At 51.7% G+C, this 27,990-nt stretch overlaps 1 protein-coding gene and 2 long non-coding RNA genes across 3 annotated transcripts in view; 2 read left to right on the top strand and 1 right to left on the bottom strand.

The window, feature by feature from the left end:
- The window catches only part of LOC138365849 (WD repeat-containing protein 86-like), an 83,010-nt gene that overhangs the window by 27,438 nt on the left and 27,582 nt on the right, over positions 1-27,990 (top strand). The gene's annotated exons all lie outside the window — the stretch shown is intronic.
- On the top strand, positions 15,922-18,331 carry LOC138365846 (uncharacterized). Its single transcript, XR_011229048.1, has 2 exons — positions 15,922-16,640; positions 16,905-18,331. It is a non-coding gene; the product is annotated as an uncharacterized lncRNA (long non-coding RNA).
- LOC138365845 (uncharacterized) lies at positions 23,530-26,272 on the bottom strand. Its single transcript, XR_011229047.1, has 2 exons — positions 25,599-26,272; positions 23,530-25,552 (listed from the first exon to the last, which is right to left on the bottom strand). It is a non-coding gene; the product is annotated as an uncharacterized lncRNA (long non-coding RNA).

The raw sequence follows: 27,990 nt of genomic DNA, 5'->3' as shown, positions 1-27,990 counted from the left end.
GCGTGGCACGACCTCCCCCGTTGTGCGTGGCACGACCTCCTTCGTTGTGCGTGGCACGACCTCCCCCGTTGTGCGTGGCACGACCTCCCCCGTTGTGCGTGGCATGACCTCCCCCGTTGTGCGTGGCACGACCTCCTTCGTTGTGCGTGGCACGACCTCCCCCGTTGTGCGTGGCACGACCTCCTTCGTTGTGCGTGGCACGACCTCCCCCGTTGTGCGTGGTACGACCTCCCCCGTTGTGCGTGGCACGACCTCCTTCGTTGTGCGTGGCACGACCTCCCCCGTTGTGCGTGGCACGACCTCCCCCGTTGTGCGTGGCACGACCTCCCCCGTTGTGCGTGGCACGACCTCCCCCGTTGTGCGTGGCACGACCTCCTCCGTTGTGCGTGGCACGACCTCCTTCGTTGTGCGTGGCACGACCTCCCCCGTTGTGCGTGGCACGACCTCCCCCGTTGTGCGTGGCACGACCTCCCCCGTTGTGCGTGGCACGACCACGTTCAGCTTCTGCATCTTAACTTTACTACATTTCTCTTCTGCTTATTTTTTTTTCCTTCACAGAGATACTTTTTTCATTTGAAGCAATATTATTGTGAAGGAAAGAGGCAATTAAGAGAAAATGGTGGTAATAGTAGTAATAGTAATAGTAATAGTAATAGGCATCCATCAGTGTCAGGAGACTATGGAGTTGTCTCCTGAGTACTTTTATCCCCAGGTGCACACCTGGTGTACTTTTATCCCCAGGTGCACACCTGGTGTACTTTTATCCCAAGGTGCACACCTGGTGTACTTTTATCCCAAGGTGCACACCTGGTGTACTTTTATCCCCAGGTACACACCTGGTGTACTTTTATCCCCAGGTACACACCTGGTGAACTTTTATCTCCAGGTGCACACCTGGTGTACTTTTATCCCAAGATGCACACCTGGTGTACTTTTATCCCAAGGTGCACACCTGGTGTACTTTTATCCCCAGGTACACAGCTGGTGTACTTTTATCCCCAGGTGCACACCTGGTGTACTTTTATCCCAAGGTGCACACCTGGTGTACTTTTATCCCCAGGTACACAGCTGGTGTACTTTTATCCCAAGGTGCACACCTGGTGTACTTTTATCCCAAGGTGCACAGCTGGTGTACTTTTGTCCCCAGGTACACACCTGGTGTACCTTTATCCCCAGGTACACACCTGGTGTACTTTTATCCCCAGGTACACACCTGGTGTACTTTTATCCCCAAGTACACACCTGGTGTACTTATACCCCCAGGTACACACCTGGTGTACTTTTATCCCCAGGTTCACACCTGGTGTAAGTTTATCCCCCAGGTGCACACCTGGTGTAAGTTTATCCCCAGGTGCACACCTGGTGTAAGTTTATCCCCCAGGTGCACACCTGGTGTAAGTTTATCCTCCAGGTGCACACCTGGTGTAAGTTTATCCACCAGGTGCACACCTGGTGTTAGTTTATCCCACAGGTGCACACCTGTTGTAAGTTTATCCCCCAGGTGCACTCCTAGTGTAAGTTTATCCCCAGGTGCACACCTTCTGTAAGTTTATCCCCAGGTGCACACCTGCTGTAAGTTTATCCCAAGGTGCACACCTGGTGTAAGTTTATTCCCAGGTACACACCTGGTGTAAGTTTATCCCCAGGTGCACACCTGGTGTAAATTTATCCCCAGGTGCACACCTGGTGTAAGTTTAGCCCCAGGTACACACCTGGTGTACTTTTATCCCCAGGTACACACCTGGTGTACTTTTATCCCCAGGTACACACCTGGTGTACTTTTATCCCCAGGTACACACCTGGTGTACTTTTACCCCCAGGTACACACCTGGTGTACTTTTATCTCCAGGTTCACACCTGGTGTAAGTTTATCCCCCAGGTGCACACCTGGTGTAAGTTTATCCCCAGGTGCACACTCAGTGTAAGTTTATCCCCCAGGTGCACACCTGGTGTAAGTTTATCCCCCAGGTGCACACCTGGTGTAAGTTTATCCCCCAGGTGCACACCTGGTGTAAGTTTATCCCACAGGTGCACACCTGTTGTAAGTTTATCCCCCAGGTGCACTCCTAGTGTAAGTTTATCCCCAGGTGCACACCTGGAGAAAGTTTATCCCCAGGTGCACACCTGGTGTAAGTTTATCCCCAGGTGCACACCTGGTGTAAGTTTATTCCCAGGTACACACCTGGTGTAAGTTTATCCCCAGGTGCACACCTTGTGTAAGTTTATCCCAAGGTGCACACCTGGTGTAACTTTATCCCCAGGTGCACACCTGGTGTAAGTTTATCTCAAGGTACACACCTGGTGTAGGTTTATCCCCAGGTACACACCTGGTGTACTATTATCCCCAGGTACACACCTGGTGTACTATTATCCCCAGGTACACACCTGGTGTACTTTTATCCCCAGGTACACACCTGATGTGTGTACCCCCAGGTACACACCGGGTGTGTTTATTCCCTGCTACACACCTGGTGTGTTTATCACCTGCTACACACCTGGTGTGTTTATTCCCTGCTACACACCTGGTGTGTTTATCACCTGCTACACACCTGGTGTATTTATCACCTGCTACACACCTGGTGTGTTTATCACCTGCTACACACCTGGTGTGTTTATCACCTGCTACACACCTGGTGTGTTTATCACCTGCTACACACCTGCTGTGTTTATCACCTGCTACACACCTGGTGTGTATATCACCTGCTACACACCTGGTGTGTATATCACCTGCTACACACCTGGTGTGTTTATCACCTGCTACACACCTGGTGTGTTTATTCCCTGATACACACCTGATGTGTTTATCACCTGCTACACACCTGATGTGTTTATCACCTGGGGTTATTATGATGCATCATCCCACTTTCACGACAAAATCAACAGCAGTAATGAAATGATTATCAATAGTAAAACAAAATTATACAATTTATTTAATAATTATGCAAATGAAAAGTATAATTTGGTCTGTAAAGATTCTCTTGGTGTTGTGTGGTTCAGGTTAGCCAGGTTTCTCCCAGGACCAGGCACCAGGACTCTCCCACGACCAGGCACCAGGACTCTCCCAGGACCAGGCACCAGGACTCTCCCAGGCACTAGCTCTCTACCACGACCAGGCACCAGCTCTCTACCACGACCAGACACCAGGACTCTCCCAGGCACTAGCTCTCTCCCACGACCAGGCACCAGCTCTCTCCGAGGACCAGGCACCAGCACTCTCCCACGACCAGGCACCAGCTCTCTCCCACGACCAGGCACCAGCTCTCTCCCACGACCAGGCACCAGCACTCTCCCAGGACCAGGCACCAGCTCTCTCCCACGACCAGGCACCAGCACTCTCCCAGGACCAGGCACCAGCACTCTCCCAGGACCAGGCACCAGCTCTCTCCCAGGACCAGGCACCAGCTCTCTCCCAGGACCAGGCACCAGCTCTCTCCCAGGACCAGGCACCAGGTGCCCCAGTGGACCAGACCCCTGAAGCTCCAGGCCTTCACCGGGACCGTGGCCAGCTAGGTGTCAGGTCTTAACACATACAGCGGTCAGCTAGGAGATGTGAGATCTACCCCGGGTCCAAGATCACCAGGTGTGAGATCTACCCCTAAGGTGTTCCCAGACACCTTGATCAGGAGGTGTCAGGTGTTCACAGGGACCATGGTCAGGAGGTGTCAGGTGTTCACAGGGACCATGGTCAGGAGGTGTCAGGTGTTCACAGGGACCATGGTCAGGAGGTGTCAGGTGTTCACAGGGACCATGGTCAGGAGGTGTCAGGTGTTCACAGGGACCATGGTCAGGAGGTGTCAGGTGTTCACCGGGACCATGGTCAGGAGGTGTCAGGTCTTAACAAGGACCATGGTCAGGAGGTGTCAGGTCATGCCCGGGATCATGGTAAGGAGGTGTCAGGTCTTAACAAGGACCATGGTCAGGACGTGTCAGGTCATTAACTGGCCTTAACGACTCTCACTGAATCCAACGATGACACAAAACGTCATCTCAATTTATCGTCCGAAACCATAGAAAAATTTTCGTCAGAAAATGACCAAATAAAATAAAAATTAAAAAATTAGAAAATAATTACGTAGAAAAAAATGAAGGAAAATGCAAAGTTGGTGAAAAAGTATGAGGAACTACGAGACAATACTGCGGAGATGACCTCGAAGGTGGAGGACCTGCAAGACGATCGTGACTATTACTATTGGGAGTTCCAAAAATGTAGAACCACACTGCAGGAACATGAAAGCAAAGACATCGGTGCGCTCCAGGCAGAGCTTAAAGACCTTCAGAAGCATTTCGACAGCTGCGCACGCTTTCGCGAGACGAGTAAAAATATCTACATGCCACTCAAGGCAAAAATTGAATCTGCCAATATTAGGGCAAATAAATTGTACAAAGATTTACTACAAGCGCAATCGGAGGAAGGGAAATGTAAAGACTAAGTAGAGGGCCTCAGGGCGTAATACAGGGATCTGTATCGTAACTATTATGCGTTACATGAACGCGGGAAGAACGAGCTGACTGCTATGGTCAGTTAGAGAGACCACGCCCATCAATAATTTACCCATGTTAAAGGTGAGCTTGAGGAGAAACACAAGCAACACGAGCAACTGCACAAGGAGCACCATGAGCTTATTGCTCATGTGGAAAATATGAGACAAATTGTCGAGGAGAAGCAAAAGCAGCACAAAAGGCTGCATAACAAGCACCAGAAACTTATCGTTGATTTAGAAGACATGAGAAGTATCGCAGACGAAAAGCATGAGTTGCACAATGAGGTGACGAATGAAAACCTAATTCTCCGCCGGAATATTGCAAGATTGAGAAAAACCGTCGCTGCCAAAGAGACAGAGAACGCCCAGCTTCGTGAGCAACTATAAGCTTCACATTCACTCTCCAAACGCAGTAGTAATGATATGGAAACTGTTGGTGAGGATGAGAGCGAAGATCACTCGCAAGGAGAAGCATTAATGAAGAGGGAAGGTGTAGAGCACAAAGATCACGTGATTAACACGTGCGACGCTGTTGAAGCTCAACTCTAACAAAAACATGAGGAACACGCACTTCTCCACTCAGAGCTCGAAGGTGTCAAACAAAAACACAACTCTGTCGAAACCGAGTTTAGAAACGCTTTGAATTTAAGTGACTATTGGAAAGACTAATATAACCGCAAGAATAAATAATATAAATTTGTTTACAAACAAATGTTGATAAAAGATAAATTGATAAAAGAGTATTAAGTGAGAGAAATTAAGTGCTAGAGTGAAAAGAAGGAAATCTGGTCAAGATATACAAGTATATCTGCTGATATGTTGCGTACGAAAACATCTCATAAAATAGAAGAGGGACTTCTTAATTCAGAGCTGAGGCACGTGAGACAATCACTTCACCAGGCCGAGGTCACCTTAAGTGCAATTCAGACACGAACACTTGCCTGTTAACTCGATAATGAACGGAAACAAGAAGAAATGGAAGCGCTTAAAAAGGACATCAGGTTGTTAGAGACTATTGGTGAACAGTGTCTGAAGCTTGAAGACGCGTGTCAGTAACACAAGGTTCACATTACGGAGCGGGGTCAGCAAGAGACAGCTAGACTCACAGCAACTCTCAAAGAGTCTCAACAAAAATTGTAGTTCATCGAAGCAAAAATTAAATCTGCAGCATCGAGAAAACCACAATCGTCACCCGCTAACGAATATTATCCTAAAACGATGTTATTAATTATAACTGGAATTGCCTTGTTTAGACTATTTAAATGATTATATTTGGCACGTTGTGCGTGACACGACCTCCCCGTTGTGTGTGGCACGACCTCCCCGTTGTGCGTGGCACGACCTCCCCGTTGTGCGTGGCACGACCTCCCCGTTGTGCGTGGCACGACCTCCCCGTTGTGCGTGGCACGACCTCCCCGTTGTGCGTGGCATGACCCCCCCGTTGTGCGTGGCACGACCCTCCGTTGTGCGTGGCATGACCCCCCACGTTGTGCGTGGCACGATCTCCCCGTTGTGCGTGGCACGATCCTCCGTTGTGCGTGGCATGACCCCCCACGTTGTGCGTGGCACGACCTCCCCGTTGTGCTTGGGACGACCTCCCCGTTGTGCGTGGCATGACCCCCCCCCGTTGTGCGTGGCACGACCCCCCGTTGTGCGTGGCATGACCCCCCTGTTGTGCGTGGCACGACCTCCCCGTTGTGCGTGGCACGACCTCCCCGTTGTGCGTGGCACGACCTCCTCGTTGTGCGTGGCACGACCCCCCCGTTGTGCGTGGCACGACCTCCCCGTTGTGCGTGGCACGACCTTCCCGTTGTGCGTGGCACGACCCCTTCGTTGTGCGTGGCACGACCCCCCCGTTGTGCGTGGCACGACCTCCCCGTTGTGCGTGGCACGACCTCCCCGTTGTGCGTGGCACGACTTCCCCGTTGTGCGTGGCACGACCTCCGTTGTGCGTGGCACGACCTCCCTGTTGTGCGTGGCACGACCCCCCGTTGTGCGTGGCACGACCCCTTCGTTGTACGTGGCACGACCCCCCGTTGTGCGTGGCACGACCCCCCCATTGTGCGTGGCACGACCCCCCCCGTTGTGCGTGGCACGACCCCCCCCGTTGTGCGTGGCACGACCTCCCCGTTGTGCGTGGCACGACCTCCCCGTTGTGCGTGGCACGACCTCCCCCGTTGTGCGTGGCACGACCTCCCCCGTTGTGCGTGGCACGACCTCCCCCGTTGTGCGTGGCACGACCTCCCCCGTTGTGCGTGGCACGACCTCCCCCGTTGTGCGTGGCACGACCTCCTTCGTTGTGCGTGGCACGACCTCCCCCGTTGTGCGTGGCACGACCTCCCCCGTTGTGCGTGGCATGACCTCCCCCGTTGTGCGTGGCACGACCTCCTTCGTTGTGCGTGGCACGACCTCCCCCGTTGTGCGTGGCACGACCTCCTTCGTTGTGCGTGGCACGACCTCCCCCGTTGTGCGTGGCACGACCTCCCCCGTTGTGCGTGGCACGACCTCCTTCGTTGTGCGTGGCACGACCTCCCCCGTTGTGCGTGGCACGACCTCCCCCGTTGTGCGTGGCACGACCTCCCCCGTTGTGCGTGGCACGACCTCCCCCGTTGTGCGTGGCACGACCTCCTCCGTTGTGCGTGGCACGACCTCCTTCGTTGTGCGTGGCACGACCTCCCCCGTTGTGCGTGGCACGACCTCCCCCGTTGTGCGTGGCACGACCTCCCCCGTTGTGCGTGGCATGACCTCCCCCGTTGTGCGTGGCACGACCACGTTCAGCTTCTGCATCTTAACTTTACTACATTTCTCTTCTGCTTATTTTTTTTTCCTTCACAGAGATACTTTTTTCATTTGAAGCAATATTATTGTGAAGGAAAGAGGCAATTAAGAGAAAATGGTGGTAATAGTAGTAATAGTAATAGTAATAGTAATAGGCATCCATCAGTGTCAGGAGACTATGGAGTTGTCTCCTGAGTACTTTTATCTCCAGGTGCACACCTGGTGTACTTTTATCCCCAGGTGCACACCTGGTGTACTTTTATCCCAAGGTGCACACCTGGTGTACTTTTATCCCAAGGTGCACACCTGGTGTACTTTTATCCCCAGGTACACACCTGGTGTACTTTTATCCCCAGGTACACACCTGGTGAACCTTTATCTCCAGGTGCACACCTGGTGTACTTTTATCCCAAGATGCACACCTGGTGTACTTTTATCCCAAGGTGCACACCTGGTGTACTTTTATCCCCAGGTACACAGCTGGTATACTTTTATCCCCAGGTGCACACCTGGTGTACTTTTATCCCAAGGTGCACACCTGGTGTACTTTTATCCCAAGGTGCACACCTGGTGTACTTTTATCCCAAGGTGCACACCTGGTGTACTTTTGTCCCCAGGTACACACCTGGTGTACCTTTATCCCCAGGTACACACCTGGTGTACTTTTATCCCCAGGTACACACCTGGTGTACTTTTATCCCCAAGTACACACCTGGTGTACTTATACCCCCAGGTACACACCTGGTGTACTTTTATCCCCAGGTTCACACCTGGTGTAAGTTTATCCCCCAGGTGCACACCTGGTGTAAGTTTATCCCCAGGTGCACACCTGGTGTAAGTTTATCCACCAGGTGCACACCTGGTGTAAGTTTATCCTCCAGGTGCACACCTGGTGTAAGTTTATCCACCAGGTGCACACCTGGTGTTAGTTTATCCCACAGGTGCACACCTGTTGTAAGTTTATCCCCCAGGTGCACTCCTAGTGTAAGTTTATCCCCAGGTGCACACCTGCTGTAAGTTTATCCCCAGGTGCACACCTGCTGTAAGTTAATCCCAAGGTGCACACCTGGTGTAAGTTTATTCCCAGGTACACACCTGGTGTAAGTTTATCCCCAGGTGCACACCTGGTGTAAATTTATCCCCAGGTGCACACCTGGTGTAAGTTTAGCCCCAGGTACACACCTGGTGTACTTTTATCCCCAGGTACACACCTGGTGTACTTTTATCCCCAGGTACACACCTGCTGTACTTTTATCCCCAGGTACACACCTGGTGTACTTTTACCCCCAGGTACACACCTGGTGTAAGTTTATCCCCCAGGTGCACACCTGGTGTAAGTTTATCCCCAGGTGCACACTCAGTGTAAGTTTATCCCCCAGGTGCACACCTGGTGTAAGTTTATCCCCCAGGTGCACACCTGGTGTAAGTTTATCCCCCAGGTGCACACCTGGTGTAAGTTTATCCCACAGGTGCACACCTGTTGTAAGTTTATCCCCCAGGTGCACTCCTAGTGTAAGTTTATCCCCAGGTGCACACCTGGAGTAAGTTTATCCCCAGGTGCACACCTGGTGTAAGTTTATCCCCAGGTGCACACCTGGTGTAAGTTTATTCCCAGGTACACACCTGGTGTAAGTTTATCCCCAGGTGCACACCTTGTGTAAGTTTATCCCAAGGTGCACACCTGGTGTAACTTTATCCCCAGGTGCACACCTGGTGTAAGTTTATCTCAAGGTACACACCTGGTGTAGGTTTATCCCCAGGTACACACCTGGTGTACTATTATCCCCAGGTACACACCTGGTGTACTATTATCCCCAGGTACACACCTGGTGTACTTTTATCCCCAGGTACACACCTGATGTGTGTACCCCCAGGTACACACCGGGTGTGTTTATCACCTGCTACACACCTGGTGTGTTTATTCCCTGCTACACACCTGGTGTGTTTATCACCTGCTACACACCTGGTGTGTTTATTCCCTGCTACACACCTGGTGTGTTTATCACCTGCTACACACCTGGTGTATTTATCACCTGCTACACACCTGGTGTGTTTATCACCTGCTACACACCTGGTGTGTTTATCACCTGCTACACACCTGGTGTGTTTATCACCTGCTACACACCTGGTGTGTTTATCACCTGCTACACACCTGGTGTGTATATCACCTGCTACACACCTGGTGTGTATATCACCTGCTACACACCTGGTGTGTTTATCACCTGCTACACACCTGGTGTGTTTATTCCCTGATACACACCTGATGTGTTTATCACCTGTTACACACCTGATGTGTTTATCACCTGGGGTTATTATGATGCATCATCCCACTTTCACGACAAAATCAACAGCAGTAATGAAATGATTATCAATAGTAAAACTAAATTATACAATTTATTTAATTATGCAAATGAAAAGTATAATTTGGTCTGTAAAGATTCTCTTGGTGTTGTGTGGTTCAGGTTAGCCAGGTTTCTCCCAGGACCAGGCACCAGGACTCTCCCACGAACAGGCACCAGGACTCTCCCAGGACCAGGCACCAGGACTCTCCCAGGCACTAGCTCTCTACCACGACCAGGCACCAGCTCTCTACCACGACCAGACACCAGGACTCTCCCAGGCACTAGCTCTCTCCCACGACCAGGCACCAGCTCTCTCCGAGGACCAGGCACCAGCACTCTCCCACGACCAGGCACCAGCTCTCTCCCACGACCAGGCACCAGCTCTCTCCCACGACCAGGCACCAGCACTCTCCCAGGACCAGGCACCAGCTCTCTCCCACGACCAGGCACCAGCACTCTCCCAGGACCAGGCACCAGCACTCTCCCAGGACCAGGCACCAGCTCTCTCCCAGGACCAGGCACCAGCTCTCTCCCAGGACCAGGCACCAGCTCTCTCCCAGGACCAGGCACCAGGTGCCCCAGTGGACCAGACCCCTGAAGCTCCAGGCCTTCACCGGGACCGTGGCCAGCTAGGTGTCAGGTCTTAACACATACAGCGGTCAGCTAGGAGATGTGAGATCTACCCCGGGTCCAAGATCACCAGGTGTGAGATCTACCCCTAAGGTGTTCCCAGACACCTTGATCAGGAGGTGTCAGGTGTTCACAGGGACCATGGTCAGGAGGTGTCAGGTGTTCACAGGGACCATGGTCAGGAGGTGTCAGGTGTTCACAGGGACCATGGTCAGGAGGTGTCAGGTGTTCACAGGGACCATGGTCAGGAGGTGTCAGGTGTTCACAGGGACCATGGTCAGGAGGTGTCAGGTGTTCACAGGGACCATGGTCAGGAGGTGTCAGGTGTTCACCGGGACCATGGTCAGGAGGTGTCAGGTCTTAACAAGGACCATGGTCAGGAGGTGTCAGGTCATGCCCGGGATCATGGTAAGGAGGTGTCAGGTCTTAACAAGGACCATGGTCAGGACGGTGTCAGGTCATTAACTGGCCTTAACGACTCTCACTGAATCCAACGATGACACAAAACGTCATCTCAATTTATCGTCCGAAACCATAGAAAAATTTTCGTCAGAAAATGACCAAATAAAATAAAAATTAAAAAATTAGAAAATAATTACGTAGAAAAAAATGAAGGAAAATGCAAAGTTGGTGAATAAGTATGAGGAACTACGAGACAATACTGCGGAGATGACCTCGAAGGTGGAGGACCTGCAAGACGATCGTGACTATTACTATTGGGAGTTCCAAAAATGTAGAACCACACTGCAGGAACATGAAAGCAAAGACATCGGTGCGCTCCAGGCAGAGCTTAAAGACCTTCAGAAGCATTTCGACAGCTGCGCACGCTTTCGCGAGACGAGTAAAAATATCTACATGCCACTCAAGGCAAAAATTGAATCTGCCAATATTAGGGCAAATAAATTGTACAAAGATTTACTACAAGCGCAATCGGAGGAAGGGAAATGTAAAGACTAAGTAGAGGGCCTCAGGGCGTAATACAGGGATCTGTATCGTAACTATTATGCGTTACATGAACGCGGGAAGAACGAGCTGACTGCTATGGTCAGTTAGAGAGACCACGCCCATCAATAATTTACCCATGTTAAAGGTGAGCTTGAGGAGAAACACAAGCAACACGAGCAACTGCACAAGGAGCACCATGAGCTTATTGCTCATGTGGAAAATATGAGACAAATTGTCGAGGAGAAGCAAAAGCAGCACAAAAGGCTGCATAACAAGCACCAGAAACTTATCGTTGATTTAGAAGACATGAGAAGTATCGCAGACGAAAAGCATGAGTTGCACAATGAGGTGACGAATGAAAACCTAATTCTCCGCCGGAATATTGCAAGATTGAGAAAAACCGTCGCTGCCAAAGAGACAGAGAACGCCCAGCTTCGTGAGCAACTATAAGCTTCACATTCACTCTCCAAACGCAGTAGTAATGATATGGAAACTGTTGGTGAGGATGAGAGCGAAGATCACTCGCAAGGAGAAGCATTAATGAAGAGGGAAGGTGTAGAGCACAAAGATCACGTGATTAACACGTGCGACGCTGTTGAAGCTCAACTCTAACAAAAACATGAGGAACACGCACTTCTCCACTCAGAGCTCGAAGGTGTCAAACAAAAACACAACTCTGTCGAAACCGAGTTTAGAAACGCTTTGAATTTAAGTGACTATTGGAAAGACTAATATAACCGCAAGAATAAATAATATAAATTTGTTTACAAACAAATGTTGATAAAAGATAAATTGATAAAAGAGTATTAAGTGAGAGAAATTAAGTGCTAGAGTGAAAAGAAGGAAATCTGGTCAAGATATACAAGTATATCTGCTGATATGTTGCGTACGAAAACATCTCATAAAATAGAAGAGGGACTTCTTAATTCAGAGCTGAGGCACGTGAGACAATCACTTCACCAGGCCGAGGTCACCTTAAGTGCAATTCAGACACGAACACTTGCCTGTTAACTCGATAATGAACGGAAACAAGAAGAAATGGAAGCGCTTAAAAAGGACATCAGGTTGTTAGAGACTATTGGTGAACAGTGTCTGAAGCTTGAAGACGCGTGTCAGTAACACAAGGTTCACATTACGGAGCGGGGTCAGCAAGAGACAGCTAGACTCACAGCAACTCTCAAAGAGTCTCAACAAAAATTGTAGTTCATCGAAGCAAAAATTAAATCTGCAGCATCGAGAAAACCACAATTCGTCACCCGCTAACGAATATTATCCTAAAACGATGTTATTAATTATAACTGGAATTGCCTTGTTTAGACTATTTAAATGATTATATTTGGCACGTTGTGCGTGACACGACCTCCCCGTTGTGTGTGGCACGACCTCCCCGTTGTGCGTGGCACGACCTCCCCGTTGTGCGTGGCACTACCTCCCCGTTGTGCGTGGCACGACCTCCCCGTTGTGCGTGGCACGACTTCCCCGTTGTGCGTGGCATGACCCCCCCGTTGTGCGTGGCACGACCCTCCGTTGTGCGTGGCATGACCCCCCACGTTGTGCGTGGCACGACCTCCCCGTTGTGCGTGGCACGATCCTCCGTTGTGCGTGGCATGACCCCCCACGTTGTGCGTGGCACGACCTCCCCGTTGTGCGTGGCACGACCTCCCCGTTGTGCTTGGGACGACCTCCCCGTTGTGCGTGGCATGACCCCCCCCGTTGTGCGTGGCACGACCCCCCGTTGTGCGTGGCATGACCCCCCTGTTGTGCGTGGCACGACCTCCCCGTTGTGCGTGGCACGACCTCCCCCGTTGTGCGTGGCACGACCTCCCCCGTTGTGCGTGGCACGACCTCCCCCGTTGTGCGTGGCATGACCTCCCCCGTTGTGCGTGGCACGACCTCCTTCGTTGTGCGTGGCACGACCTCCCCCGTTGTGCGTGGCACGACCTCCTTCGTTGTGCGTGGCACGACCTCCCCCGTTGTGCGTGGCACGACCTCCCCCGTTGTGCGTGGCACGACCTCCTTCGTTGTGCGTGGCACGACCTCCCTCGTTGTGCGTGGCGCGACCTCCCCCGTTGTGCGTGGCACGACCTCCCCCGTTGTGCGTGGCACGACCTCCCCCGTTGTGCGTGGCACGACCTCCCCCGTTGTGCGTGGCACGACCTCCTCCGTTGTGCGTGGCACGACCTCCTTCGTTGTGCGTGGCACGACCTCCCCCGTTGTGCGTGGCACGACCTCCCCCGTTGTGCGTGGCACGACCTCCCCCGTTGTGCGTGGCATGACCTCCCCCGTTGTGCGTGGCACGACCACGTTCAGCTTCTGCATCTTAACTTTACTACATTTCTCTTCTGCTTATTTTTTTTTCCTTCACAGAGATACTTTTTTCATTTGAAGCAATATTATTGTGAAGGAAAGAGGCAATTAAGAGAAAATGGTGGTAATAGTAGTAATAGTAATAGTAATAGGCATCCATCAGTGTCAGGAGACTATGGACTTGTCTCCTGAGTACTTTTATCCCCAAGTGCACACCTGGTGTACTTTTATCCCCAGGTGCACACCTGGTGTACTTTTATCCCAAGGTGCACACCTGGTGTACTTTTATCCCAAGGTGCACACCTGGTGTACTTTTATCCCCAGGTACACACCTGGTGTACTTTTATCCCCAGGTACACACCTGGTGAACTTTTATCTCCAGGTGCACACCTGGTGTACTTTTATCCCAAGATGCACACCTGGTGTACTTTTATCCCAAGGTGCACACCTGGTGTACTTTTATCCCCAGGTACACAGCTGGTGTACTTTTATCCCCAGGTGCACACCTGGTGTACTTTTATCCCAAGGTGCACACCTGGTGTACTTTTATCCCCAGGTACACAGCTGGTGTACTTTTATCCCAAGGTGCACACCTGGTGTACTTTTATCCCAAGGTGCACACCTGGTGTACTTTTGTCCCCAGGTACACACCTGGTGTACCTTTATCCCCAGGTACACACCTGGTGTACTTTTATCCCCAGGTACACACCTGGTGTACTTTTATCCCCAAGTACACACCTGGTGTACTTATACCCCCAGGTACACACCTGGTGTACTTTTATCCCCAGGTTCACACCTGGTGTAAGTTTATCCCCCAGGTGCACACCTGGTGTAAGTTTATCCCCAGGTGCACACCTGGTGTAAGTTTATCCCCCAGGTGCACACCTGGTGTAAGTTTATCCTCCAGGTGCACACCTGGTGTAAGTTTATCCACCAGGTGCACACCTGGTGTTAGTTTATCCCACAGGTGCACACCTGTTGTAAGTTTATCCCCCAGGTGCACTCCTAGTGTAAGTTTATCCCCAGGTGCACACCTGCTGTAAGTTTATCCCCAGGTGCACACCTGGTGTAAGTTTATCCCAAGGTGCACACCTGATGTAAGTTTATTCCCAGGTACACACCTGGTGTAAGTTTATCCCCAGGTGCACACCTGGTGTAAATTTATCCCCAGGTGCACACCTGGTGTAAGTTTAGCCCCAGGTACACACCTGGTGTACTTTTATCCCCAGGTACACACCTGGTGTACTTTTATCCCCAGGTACACACCTGGTGTACTTTTATCCCCAGGTACACACCTGGTGTACTTTTACCCCCAGGTACACACCTGGTGTACTTTTATCTCCAGGTTCACACCTGGTGTAAGTTTATCCCCAGGTACACACCTGGTGTAAGTTTATCCCCAGGTACACACCTGGTGTAAGTTTATCCCCAGGTGCACACTCAGTGTAAGTTTATCCCCCAGGTGCACACCTGGTGTAAGTTTATCCCCCAGGTGCACACCTGGTGTAAGTTTATCCCCCAGGTGCACACCTGGTGTAAGTTTATCCCACAGGTGCACACCTGTTGTAAGTTTATCCCCCAGGTGCACTCCTAGTGTAAGTTTATCCCCAGGTGCACACCTGGAGTAAGTTTATCCCCAGGTGCACACCTGGTGTAAGTTTATCCCCAGGTGCACACCTGGTGTAAGTTTATTCCCAGGTACACACCTGGTGTAAGTTTATCCCCAGGTGCACACCTTGTGTAAGTTTATCCCAAGGTGCACACCTGGTGTAACTTTATCCCCAGGTGCACACCTGGTGTAAGTTTATCTCAAGGTACACACCTGGTGTAGGTTTATCCCCAGGTACACACCTGGTGTACTATTATCCCCAGGTACACACCTGGTGTACTATTATCCCCAGGTACACACCTGGTGTACTTTTATCCCCAGGTACACACCTGATGTGTGTACCCCCAGGTACACACCGGGTGTGTTTATCACCTGCTACACACCTGGTGTGTTTATTCCCTGCTACACACCTGGTGTGTTTATCACCTGCTACACACCTGGTGTGTTTATTCCCTGCTACACACCTGGTGTGTTTATCACCTGCTACACACCTGGTGTATTTATCACCTGCTACACACCTGGTGTGTTTATCACCTGCTACACACCTGGTGTGTTTATCACCTGCTACACACCTGGTGTGTTTATCACCTGCTACACACCTGGTGTGTTTATCACCTGCTACACACCTGGTGTGTATATCACCTGCTACACACCTGGTGTGTTTATCACCTGCTACACACCTGGTGTGTTTATTCCCTGATACACACCTGATGTGTTTATCACCTGCTACACACCTGATGTGTTTATCACCTGGGGTCATTATGATGCATCATCCCACTTTCGCGACAAAATCAACAGCAGTAATGAAATGATTATCAATAGTAAAACAAAATTATACAATTTATTTAATAATTATGCAAATGAAAAGTATAATTTGGTCTGTAAAGATTCTCTTGGTGTTGTGTGGTTCAGGTTAGCCAGGTTTCTCCCAGGACCAGGCACCAGGACTCTCCCACGACCAGGCACCAGGACTCTCCCAGGACCAGGCACCAGGACTCTCCCAGGCACTAGCTCTCTACCACGACCAGGCACCAGCTCTCTACCACGACCAGACACCAGGACTCTCCCAGGCACTAGCTCTCTCCCACGACCAGGCACCAGCTCTCTCCGAGGACCAGGCACCAGCATTCTCCCACGACCAGGCACCAGCTCTCTCCCACGACCAGGCACCAGCTCTCTCCCACGACCAGGCACCAGCACTCTCCCAGGACCAGGCACCAGCTCTCTCCCACGACCAGGCACCAGCACTCTCCCAGGACCAGGCACCAGCACTCTCCCAGGACCAGGCACCAGCTCTCTCCCAGGACCAGGCACCAGCTCTCTCCCAGGACCAGGCACCAGCTCTCTCTCAGGACCAGGCACCAGGTGCCCCAGTGGACCAGACCCCTGAAGCTCCAGGCCTTCACCGGGACCGTGGCCAGCTAGGTGTCAGGTCTTAACACATACAGCGGTCAGCTAGGAGATGTGAGATCTACCCCGGGTCCAAGATCACCAGGTGTGAGATCTACCCCTAAGGTGTTCCCAGACACCTTGATCAGGAGGTGTCAGGTGTTCACATGGACCATGGTCAGGAGGTGTCAGGTGTTCACAGGGACCATGGTCAGGAGGTGTCAGGTGTTCACAGGGACCATGGTCAGGAGGTGTCAGGTGTTCACAGGGACCATGGTCAGGAGGTGTCAGGTGTTCACAGGGACCATGGTCAGGAGGTGTCAGGTGTTCACAGGGACCATGGTCAGGAGGTGTCAGGTGTTCACAGGGACCATGGTCAGGAGGTGTCAGGTGTTCACAGGGACCATGGTCAGGAGGTGTCAGGTGTTCACAGGGACCATGGTCAGGAGGTGTCAGGTCTTAACAAGGACCATGGTCAGGAGGTGTCAGGTGTTCACAGGGACCATGGTCAGGAGGTGTCAGGTGTTCACAGGGACCATGGTCAGGAGGTGTCAGGTGTTCACAGGGACCATGGTCAGGAGGTGTCAGGTGTTCACCGGGACCATGGTCAGGAGGTGTCAGGTCTTAACAAGGACCATGGTCAGGAGGTGTCAGGTCATTAACTGGCCTTAACGACTCTCACTGAATCCAACGATGACACAAAACGTCATCTCAATTTATCGTCCGAAACCATAGAAAAATTTTCGTCAGAAAATGACCAAATAAAATAAAAATTAAAAAATTAGAAAATAATTACGTAGAAAAAAATGAAGGAAAATGCAAAGTTGGTGAAAAAGTATGAGGAACTACGAGACAATACTGCGGAGATGACCTCGAAGGTGGAGGACCTGCAAGACGATCGTGACTATTACTATTGGGAGTTCCAAAAATGTAGAACCACACTGCAGGAACATGAAAGCAAAGACATCGGTGCGCTCCAGGCAGAGCTTAAAGACCTTCAGAAGCATTTCGACAGCTGCGCACGCTTTCGCGAGACGAGTAAAAATATCTACATGCCACTCAAGGCAAAAATTGAATCTGCCAATATTAGGGCAAATAAATTGTACAAAGATTTACTACAAGCGCAATCGGAGGAAGGGAAATGTAAAGACTAAGTAGAGGGCCTCAGGGCGTAATACAGGGATCTGTATCGTAACTATTATGCGTTACATGAACGCGGGAAGAACGAGCTGACTGCTATGGTCAGTTAGAGAGACCACGCCCATCAATAATTTACCCATGTTAAAGGTGAGCTTGAGGAGAAACACAAGCAACACGAGCAACTGCACAAGGAGCACCATGAGCTTATTGCTCATGTGGAAAATATGAGACAAATTGTCGAGGAGAAGCAAAAGCAGCACAAAAGGCTGCATAACAAGCACCAGAAACTTATCGTTGATTTAGAAGACATGAGAAGTATCGCAGACGAAAAGCATGAGTTGCACAATGAGGTGACGAATGAAAACCTAATTCTCCGCCGGAATATTGCAAGATTGAGAAAAACCGTCGCTGCCAAAGAGACAGAGAACGCCCAGCTTCGTGAGCAACTATAAGCTTCACATTCACTCTCCAAACGCAGTAGTAATGATATGGAAACTGTTGGTGAGGATGAGAGCGAAGATCACTCGCAAGGAGAAGCATTAATGAAGAGGGAAGGTGTAGAGCACAAAGATCACGTGATTAACACGTGCGACGCTGTTGAAGCTCAACTCTAACAAAAACATGAGGAACACGCACTTCTCCACTCAGAGCTCGAAGGTGTCAAACAAAAACACAACTCTGTCGAAACCGAGTTTAGAAACGCTTTGAATTTAAGTGACTATTGGAAAGACTAATATAACCGCAAGAATAAATAATATAAATTTGTTTACAAACAAATGTTGATAAAAGATAAATTGATAAAAGAGTATTAAGTGAGAGAAATTAAGTGCTAGAGTGAAAAGAAGGAAATCTGGTCAAGATATACAAGTATATCTGCTGATATGTTGCGTACGAAAACATCTCATAAAATAGAAGAGGGACTTCTTAATTCAGAGCTGAGGCACGTGAGACAATCACTTCACCAGGCCGAGGTCACCTTAAGTGCAATTCAGACACGAACACTTGCCTGTTAACTCGATAATGAACGGAAACAAGAAGAAATGGAAGCGCTTAAAAAGGACATCAGGTTGTTAGAGACTATTGGTGAACAGTGTCTGAAGCTTGAAGACGCGTGTCAGTAACACAAGGTTCACATTACGGAGCGGGGTCAGCAAGAGACAGCTAGACTCACAGCAACTCTCAAAGAGTCTCAACAAAAATTGTAGTTCATCGAAGCAAAAATTAAATCTGCAGCATCGAGAAAACCACAATCGTCACCCGCTAACGAATATTATCCTAAAACGATGTTATTAATTATAACTGGAATTGCCTTGTTTAGACTATTTAAATGATTATATTTGGCACGTTGTGCGTGACACGACCTCCCCGTTGTATGTGGCACGACCTCCCCGTTGTGCGTGGCACGACCTCCCCGTTGTGCGTGGCACGACCTCCCCGTTGTGCGTGGCACGACCTCCCCGTTGTGCGTGGCACGACCTCCCCGTTGTGCGTGGCACGACCCCCCCGTTGTGCGTGGCACGACCCTCCGTTGTGCGTGGCATGACCCCCCACGTTGTGCGTGGCACGACCTCCCCGTTGTGCGTGGTTTGACCCCCCACGTTGTGCGTGGCACGACCTCCCCGTTGTGCTTGGGACGACCTCCCCGTTGTGCGTGGCATGACCCCCCCCCCCGTTGTGCGTGGCACGACCCCCCGTTGTGCGTGGCATGACCCCCCTGTTGTGCGTGGCACGACCTCCCCGTTGTGCGTGGCACGACCTCCCCGTTGTGCGTGGCACGACCTCCTCGTTGTGCGTGGCACGACCCCCCCGTTGTGCGTGGCACGACCTCCCCGTTGTGCGTGGCACGACCTTCCCGTTGTGCGTGGCACGACCCCTTCGTTGTGCGTGGCACGACCCCTTCGTTGTGCGTGGCACGACCCCCCGTTGTGCGTGGCACGACCCCCCCCCCCCGTTGTGCGTGGCACGACCCCCCCCCCCCTTCGTTGTGCGTGGCACGACCTCCCCGTTGTGCGTGGCACGACCTCCCCGTTGTGCGTGGCACGATTTCCCCGTTGTGCGTGGCACGACCTCCGTTGTGCGTGGCACGACCTCCCCGTTGTGCGTGGCACGACCCCCCGTTGTGCGTGGCACGACCCCTTCGTTGTACGTGGCACGACCCCCCGTTGTGCGTGGCACGACCCCCCCCCCATTGTGCGTGGCACGACCCCCCCCCCCCCGTTGTGCGTGGCACGACCCCCCCCCCCGTTGTGCGTGGCACGACCCCCCCCGTTGTGCGTGGCACGACCTCCCCGTTGTGCGTGGCACGACCTCCCCGTTGTGCGTGGCACGACCTCCCCCGTTGTGCGTGGCACGACCTCCCCCGTTGTGCGTGGCACGACCTCCCCCGTTGTGCGTGGCACGACCTCTCCCGTTGTGCGTGGCACGACCTCCCCCGTTGTGCGTGGCACGACCTCCCCCGTTGTGCGTGGCACGACCTCCCCCGTTGTGCGTGGCATGACCTCCCCCGTTGTGCGTGGCACGACCTCCTTCGTTGTGCGTGGCACGACCTCCCCCGTTGTGCGTGGCACGACCTCCTTCGTTGTGCGTGGCACGACCTCCCCCGTTGTGCGTGGCACGACCTCCCCCGTTGTGCGTGGCACGACCTCCCCCGTTGTGCGTGGCACGACCTCCCCCGTTGTGCGTGGCACGACCTCCCCCGTTGTGCGTGGCACGACCTCCCCCGTTGTGCGTGGCACGACCTCCCCCGTTGTGCGTGGCACGACCTCCTCCGTTGTGCGTGGCACGACCTCCTTCGTAGTGCGTGGCACGACCTCCCCCGTTGTGCGTGGCACGACCTCCCCCGTTGTGCGTGGCACGACCTCCCCCGTTGTGCGTGGCATGACCTCCCCCGTTGTGCGTGGCACGACCACGTTCAGCTTCTGCATCTTAACTTTACTACATTTCTCTTCTGCTTATTTTTTTTTTCTTTCACAGAGATACTTTTTTCATTTGAAGCAATATTATTGTGAAGGAAAGAGGCAATTAAGAGAAAATGGTGGTAATAGTAGTAATAGTAATAGTAATAGGCATCCATCAGTGTCAGGAGACTATGGAGTTGTCTCCTGAGTACTTTTATCCCCAGGTGCACACCTGGTGTACTTTTATCCCCAGGTGCACACCTGGTGTACTTTTATCCCAAGGTGCACACCTGGTGTACTTTTATCCCAAGGTGCACACCTGGTGTACTTTTATCCCCAAGTACACACCTGGTGTACTTTTATCCCCAGGTACACACCTGGTGAACTTTTATCTCCAGGTGCACACCTGGTGTACTTTTATCCCAAGATGCACACCTGGTGTACTTTTATCCCAAGGTGCACACCTGGTGTACTTTTATCCCCAGGTACACACCTGGTGTACTTTTATCCCCAAGTACACACCTGGTGTACTTATACCCCCAGGTACACACCTGGTGTACTTTTATCCCCCAGGTGCACACCTGGTGTAAGTTTATCCCCAGGTGCACACCTGGTGTAAGTTTATCCCCCAGGTGCACACCTGGTGTAAGTTTATCCCCCAGGTGCACTCCTAGTGTAAGTTTATCCCCAGGTGCACACCTGCTGTAAGTTTATCCCCAGGTGCACACCTGGTGTAAGTTTATCCCAAGGTGCACACCTGGTGTAAGTTTATTCCCAGGTACACACCTGGTGTAAGTTTATCCCCAGGTGCACACCTGGTGTAAATTTATCCCCAGGTGCACACCTGGTGTAAGTTTAGCCCCAGGTACACACCTGGTGTACTTTTATCCCCAGGTACACACCTGGTGTACTTTTATCCCCAGGTACACACCTGGTGTACTTTTATCCCCAGGTACACACCTGGTGTTCTTTTACCCCCAGGTACACACCTGGTGTACTTTTATCTCCAGGTTCACACCTGGTGTAAGTTTATCCCCCAGGTGCACACCTGGTGTAAGTTTATCCCCAGGTGCACACTCAGTGTAAGTTTATCCCCCAGGTGCACACCTGGTGTAAGTTTATCCCCCAGGTGCACACCTGGTGTAAGTTTATCCCCCAGGTGCACACCTGGTGTAAGTTTATCCCACAGGTGCACACCTGTTGTAAGTTTATCCCCCAGGTGCACTCCTAGTGTAAGTTTATCCCCAGGTGCACACCTGGAGTAAGTTTATCCCCAGGTGCACACCTGGTGTAAGTTTATCCCCAGGTGCACACCTGGTGTAAGTTTATTCCCAGGTACACACCTGGTGTAAGTTTATCCCCAGGTGCACACCTTGTGTAAGTTTATCCTAAGGTGCACACCTGGTGTAACTTTATCCCCAGGTGCACACCTGGTGTAAGTTTATCTCAAGGTACACACCTGGTGTAAGTTTATCCCCAGGTACACACCTGGTGTACTATTATCCCCAGGTACACACCTGGTGTACTATTATCCCCAGGTACACACCTGGTGTACTTTTATCCCCAGGTACACACCTGATGTGTTTACCCCCAGGTACACACCGGGTGTGTTTATCACCTGCTACACACCTGGTGTGTTTATTCCCTGCTACACACCTGGTGTGTTTATCACCTGCTACACACCTGGTGTGTTTATTCCCTGCTACACACCTGGTGTGTTTATCACCTGCTACACACCTGGTGTATTTATCACCTACACACCTGGTGTGTTTATCACCTGCTACACACCTGGTGTGTTTATCACCTGCTACACACCTGGTGTGTTTATCACCTGCTACACACCTGGTGTGTTTATCACCTGCTACACACCTGGTGTGTATATCACCTGCTACACACCTGGTGTGTTTATCACCTGCTACACACCTGGTGTGTTTATTCCCTGATACACACCTGATGTGTTTATCACCTGCTACACACCTGATGTGTTTATCACCTGGGGTCATTATGATGCATCATCCCACTTTCACGACAAAATCAACAGCAGTAATGAACTGATTATCAATAGTAAAACAAAATTATACAATTTATTTAATAATTATGCAAATGAAAAGTATAATTTGGTCTGTAAAGATTCTCTTGGTGTTGTGTGGTTCAGGTTAGCCAGGTTTCTCCCAGGACCAAGCACCAGGACTCTCCCAGGACCAGGCACCAGGACTCTCCCACGACCAGGCACCAGGACTCTCCCACGACCAGGCACCAGGACTCTCCCAGGACCAGGCACCAGGACTCTCCCAGGCACTAGCTCTCTACCACGACCAGGCACCAGCTCTCTACAACGACCAGACACCAGGACTCTCCCAGGCACTAGCTCTCTCCCACGACCAGGCACCAGCTCTCTCCGAGGACCAGGCACCAGCACTCTCCCACGACCAGGCACCAGCTCTCTCCCACGACCAGGCACCAGCTCTCTCCCACGACCAGGCACCAGCACTCTCCCAGGACCAGGCACCAGCTCTCTCCCACGACCAGGCACCAGCACTCTCCCAGGACCAGGCACCAGCTCTCTCCCACGACCAGGCACCAGCACTCTCCCAGGACCAGGCACCAGCTCTCTCCCAGGACCAGGCACCAGCTCTCTCCCAGGACCAGGCACCAGCTCTCTCCCAGGACCAGGCACCAGCTCTCTCCCAGGACCAGGCACCAGGTGCCCCAGTGGACCAGACCCCTGAAGCTCCAGGCCTTCACCGGGACCGTGGCCAGCTAGGTGTCAGGTCTTAACACATACAGCGGTCAGCTAGGAGATGTGAGATCTACCCCGGGTCCAAGATCACCAGGTGTGAGATCTACCCCTAAGGTGTTCCCAGACACCTTGATCAGGAGGTGTCAGGTGTTCACAGGGACCATGGTCAGGAGGTGTCAGGTGTTCACAGGGACCATGGTCAGGAGGTGTCAGGTGTTCACAGGGACCATGGTCAGGAGGTGTCAGGTGTTCACAGGGACCATGGTCAGGAGGTGTCAGGTGTTCACAGGGACCATGGTCAGGAGGTGTCAGGTGTTCACCGGGACCATGGTCAGGAGGTGTCAGGTCTTAACAAGGACCATGGTCAGGAGGTGTCAGGTCATTAACTGGCCTTAACGACTCTCACTGAATCCAACGATGACACAAAACGTCATCTCAATTTATCGTCCGAAACCATAGAAAAATTTTCGTCAGAAAATGACCAAATAAAATAAAAATTAAAAAATTAGAAAATAATTACGTAGAAAAAAATGAAGGAAAATGCAAAGTTGGTGAAAAAGTATGAGGAACTACGAGACAATACTGTGGAGATGACCTCGAAGGTGGAGGACCTGCAAGACGATCGTGACTATTACTATTGGGAGTTCCAAAAATGTAGAACCACACTGCAGGAACATGAAAGCAAAGACATCGGTGCGCTCCAGGCAGAGCTTAAAGACCTTCAGAAGCATTTCGACAGCTGCGCACGCTTTCGCGAGACGAGTAAAAATATCTACATGCCACTCAAGGCAAAAATTGAATCTGCCAATATTAGGGCAAATAAATTGTACAAAGATTTACTACAAGCGCAATCGGAGGAAGGGAAATGTAAAGACTAAGTAGAGGGCCTCAGGGCGTAATACAGGGATCTGTATCGTAACTATTATGCGTTACATGAACGCGGGAAGAACGAGCTGACTGCTATGGTCAGTTAGAGAGACCACGCCCATCAATAATTTACCCATGTTAAAGGTGAGCTTGAGGAGAAACACAAGCAACACGAGCAACTGCACAAGGAGCACCATGAGCTTATTGCTCATGTGGAAAATATGAGACAAATTGTCGAGGAGAAGCAAAAGCAGCACAAAAGGCTGCATAACAAGCACCAGAAACTTATCGTTGATTTAGAAGACATGAGAAGTATCGCAGACGAAAAGCATGAGTTGCACAATGAGGTGACGAATGAAAACCTAATTCTCCGCCGGAATATTGCAAGATTGAGAAAAACCGTCGCTGCCAAAGAGACAGAGAACGCCCAGCTTCGTGAGCAACTATAAGCTTCACATTCACTCTCCAAACGCAGTAGTAATGATATGGAAACTGTTGGTGAGGATGAGAGCGAAGATCACTCGCAAGGAGAAGCATTAATGAAGAGGGAAGGTGTAGAGCACAAAGATCACGTGATTAACACGTGCGACGCTGTTGAAGCTCAACTCTAACAAAAACATGAGGAACACGCACTTCTCCACTCAGAGCTCGAAGGTGTCAAACAAAAACACAACTCTGTCGAAACCGAGTTTAGAAACGCTTTGAATTTAAGTGACTATTGGAAAGACTAATATAACCGCAAGAATAAATAATATAAATTTGTTTACAAACAAATGTTGATAAAAGATAAATTGATAAAAGAGTATTAAGTGAGAGAAATTAAGTGCTAGAGTGAAAAGAAGGAAATCTGGTCAAGATATACAAGTATATCTGCTGATATGTTGCGTACGAAAACATCTCATAAAATAGAAGAGGGACTTCTTAATTCAGAGCTGAGGCACGTGAGACAATCACTTCACCAGGCCGAGGTCACCTTAAGTGCAATTCAGACACGAACACTTGCCTGTTAACTCGATAATGAACGGAAACAAGAAGAAATGGAAGCGCTTAAAAAGGACATCAGGTTGTTAGAGACTATTGGTGAACAGTGTCTGAAGCTTGAAGACGCGTGTCAGTAACACAAGGTTCACATTACGGAGCGGGGTCAGCAAGAGACAGCTAGACTCACAGCAACTCTCAAAGAGTCTCAACAAAAATTGTAGTTCATCGAAGCAAAAATTAAATCTGCAGCATCGAGAAAACCACAATCGTCACCCGCTAACGAATATTATCCTAAAACGATGTTATTAATTATAACTGGAATTGCCTTGTTTAGACTATTTAAATGATTATATTTGGCACGTTGTGCGTGACACGACCTCCCCGTTGTGTGTGGCACGACCTCCCCGTTGTGCGTGGCACGACCTCCCCGTTGTGCGTGGCACGACCTCCCCGTTGTGCGTGGCACGACCTCCCCGTTGTGCGTGGCACGACCTCCCCGTTGTGCGTGGCATGACCCCCCCGTTGTGCGTGGCACGACCCTCCGTTGTGCGTGGCATGACCCCCCACGTTGTGCGTGGCACGACCTCCCCGTTGTGCGTGGCACGATCCTCCGTTGTGCGTGGCATGACCCCCCACGTTGTGCGTGGCACGACCTCCCCGTTGTGCGTGGCACGACCTCCCCGTTGTGCTTGGGACGACCTCCCCGTTGTGCGTGGCATGACCCCCCCGTTGTGCGTGGCACGACCCCCCGTTGTGCGTGGCATGACCCCCCTGTTGTGCGTGGCACGACCTCCCCGTTGTGCGTGGCACGACCTCCCCGTTGTGCGTGGCACGACCTCCTCGTTGTGCGTGGCACGACCCCCCCGTTGTGCGTAGCACGACCTCCCCGTTGTGCGTGGCACGACCTTCCCGTTGTGCGTGGCACGACCCCTTCGTTGTGCGTGGCACGAACTCCCCGTTGTGCGTGGCACGACCTCCCCGTTGTGCGTGGCACGATTTCCCCGTTGTGCGTGGCACGACCTCCGTTGTGCGTGGCACGACCTCCCCGTTGTGCGTGGCACGACCCCCCGTTGTGCGTGGCACGACCCCTTCGTTGTACGTGACACGACCCCCCGTTGTGCGTGGCACGACCCCCCCCCCCATTGTGCGTGGCACGACCCTCCCGTTGTGCGTGGCACGACCCCCCCGTTGTGCGTGGCACGACCTCCCCGTTGTGCGTGGCACGACCTCCCCGTTGTGCGTGGCACGACCATCCCCCGTTGTGCGTGGCACGACCTCCCCCGTTGTGCGTGGCACGACCTCCCCCGTTGTGCGTGGCACGACCTCCCCCGTTGTGCGTGGCACGACCTCCCCCGTTGTGCGTGGCACGACCTCCCCCGTTGTGCGTGGCACGACCTCCCCCGTTGTGCGTGGCACGACCTCCTTCGTTGTGCGTGGCACGACCTCCCCCGTTGTGCGTGGCACGACCTCCCTTCGTTGTGCGTGGCACGACCTCCCCCGTTGTGCGTGGCACGACCTCCCCCGTTGTGCGTGGCACGACCTCCTTCGTTGTGCGTGGCACGACCTCCCCCGTTGTGCGTGGCACGACCTCCCCCGTTGTGCGTGGCACGACCTCCCCCGTTGTGCGTGGCACGACCTCCCCCGTTGTGCGTGGCACGACCTCCTCCGTTGTGCGTGGCACGACCTCCCTTCGTTGTGCGTGGCACGACCTCCCCCGTTGTGCGTGGCACGACCTCCCCCGTTGTGCGTGGCACGACCTCCCCCGTTGTGCGTGGCACGACCTCCCCCGTTGTGCGTGGCATGACCTCCCCCGTTGTGCGTGGCACGACCACGTTCAGCTTCTGCATCGTAACTTTACTACATTTCTCTTCTGCTTATTTTTTTTTCCTTCACAGAGATACTTTTTTCATTTGAAGCAATATTATTGTGAAGGAAAGAGGCAATTAAGAGAAAATGGTGGTAATAGTAGTAATAGTAATAGGCATCCATCAGTGTCAGGAGACTATGGAGTTGTCTCCTGAGTACTTTTATCCCCAGGTGCACACCTGGTGTACTTTTATCCCCAGGTGCACACCTGGTGTACTTTTATCCCAAGGTGCACACCTGGTGTACTTTTATCCCAAGGTGCACACCTGGTGTACTTTTATCCCCAGGTACACACCTGGTGTACTTTTATCCCCAGGTACACACCTGGTGAACTTTTATCTCCAGGTGCACACCTGGTGTACTTTTATCCCAAGATGCACACCTGGTGTACTTTTATCCCAAGGTGCACACCTGGTGTACTTTTATCCCCAGGTACACAGCTGGTGTACTTTTATCCCCAGGTGCACACCTGGTGTACTTTTATCCCAAGGTGCACACCTGGTGTACTTTTATCCCCAGGTACACAGCTGGTGTACTTTTATCCCAAGGTGCACACCTGGTGTACTTTTATCCCAAGGTGCACACCTGGTGTACTTTTGTCCCCAGGTACACACCTGGTGTACCTTTATCCCCAGGTACACACCTGGTGTACTTTTATCCCCAGGTACACACCTGGTGTACTTTTATCCCCAAGTACACACCTGGTGTACTTATACCCCCAGGTACACACCTGGTGTACTTTTATCCCCAGGTTCACACCTGGTGTAAGTTTATCCCCCAGGTGCACACCTGGTGTAAGTTTATCCCCAGGTGCACACCTGGTGTAAGTTTATCCCCCAGGTGCACACCTGGTGTAAGTTTATCCTCCAGGTGCACACCTGGTGTAAGTTTATCCACCAGGTGCACACCTGGTGTTAGTTTATCCCACAGGTGCACACCTGTTGTAAGTTTATCCCCCAGGTGCACTCCTAGTGTAAGTTTATCCCCAGGTGCACACCTGCTGTAAGTTTATCCCCAG

The sequence above is a fragment of the Procambarus clarkii genome, chromosome 18 (assembly GCF_040958095.1).
Source record: "Procambarus clarkii isolate CNS0578487 chromosome 18, FALCON_Pclarkii_2.0, whole genome shotgun sequence".
Lineage (NCBI taxonomy): Eukaryota > Metazoa > Arthropoda > Malacostraca > Decapoda > Cambaridae > Procambarus > Procambarus clarkii.
The sequence above is the reverse complement of the archived record's forward strand: the minus strand, read 5'-3'. Positions and strand labels throughout refer to the sequence as shown.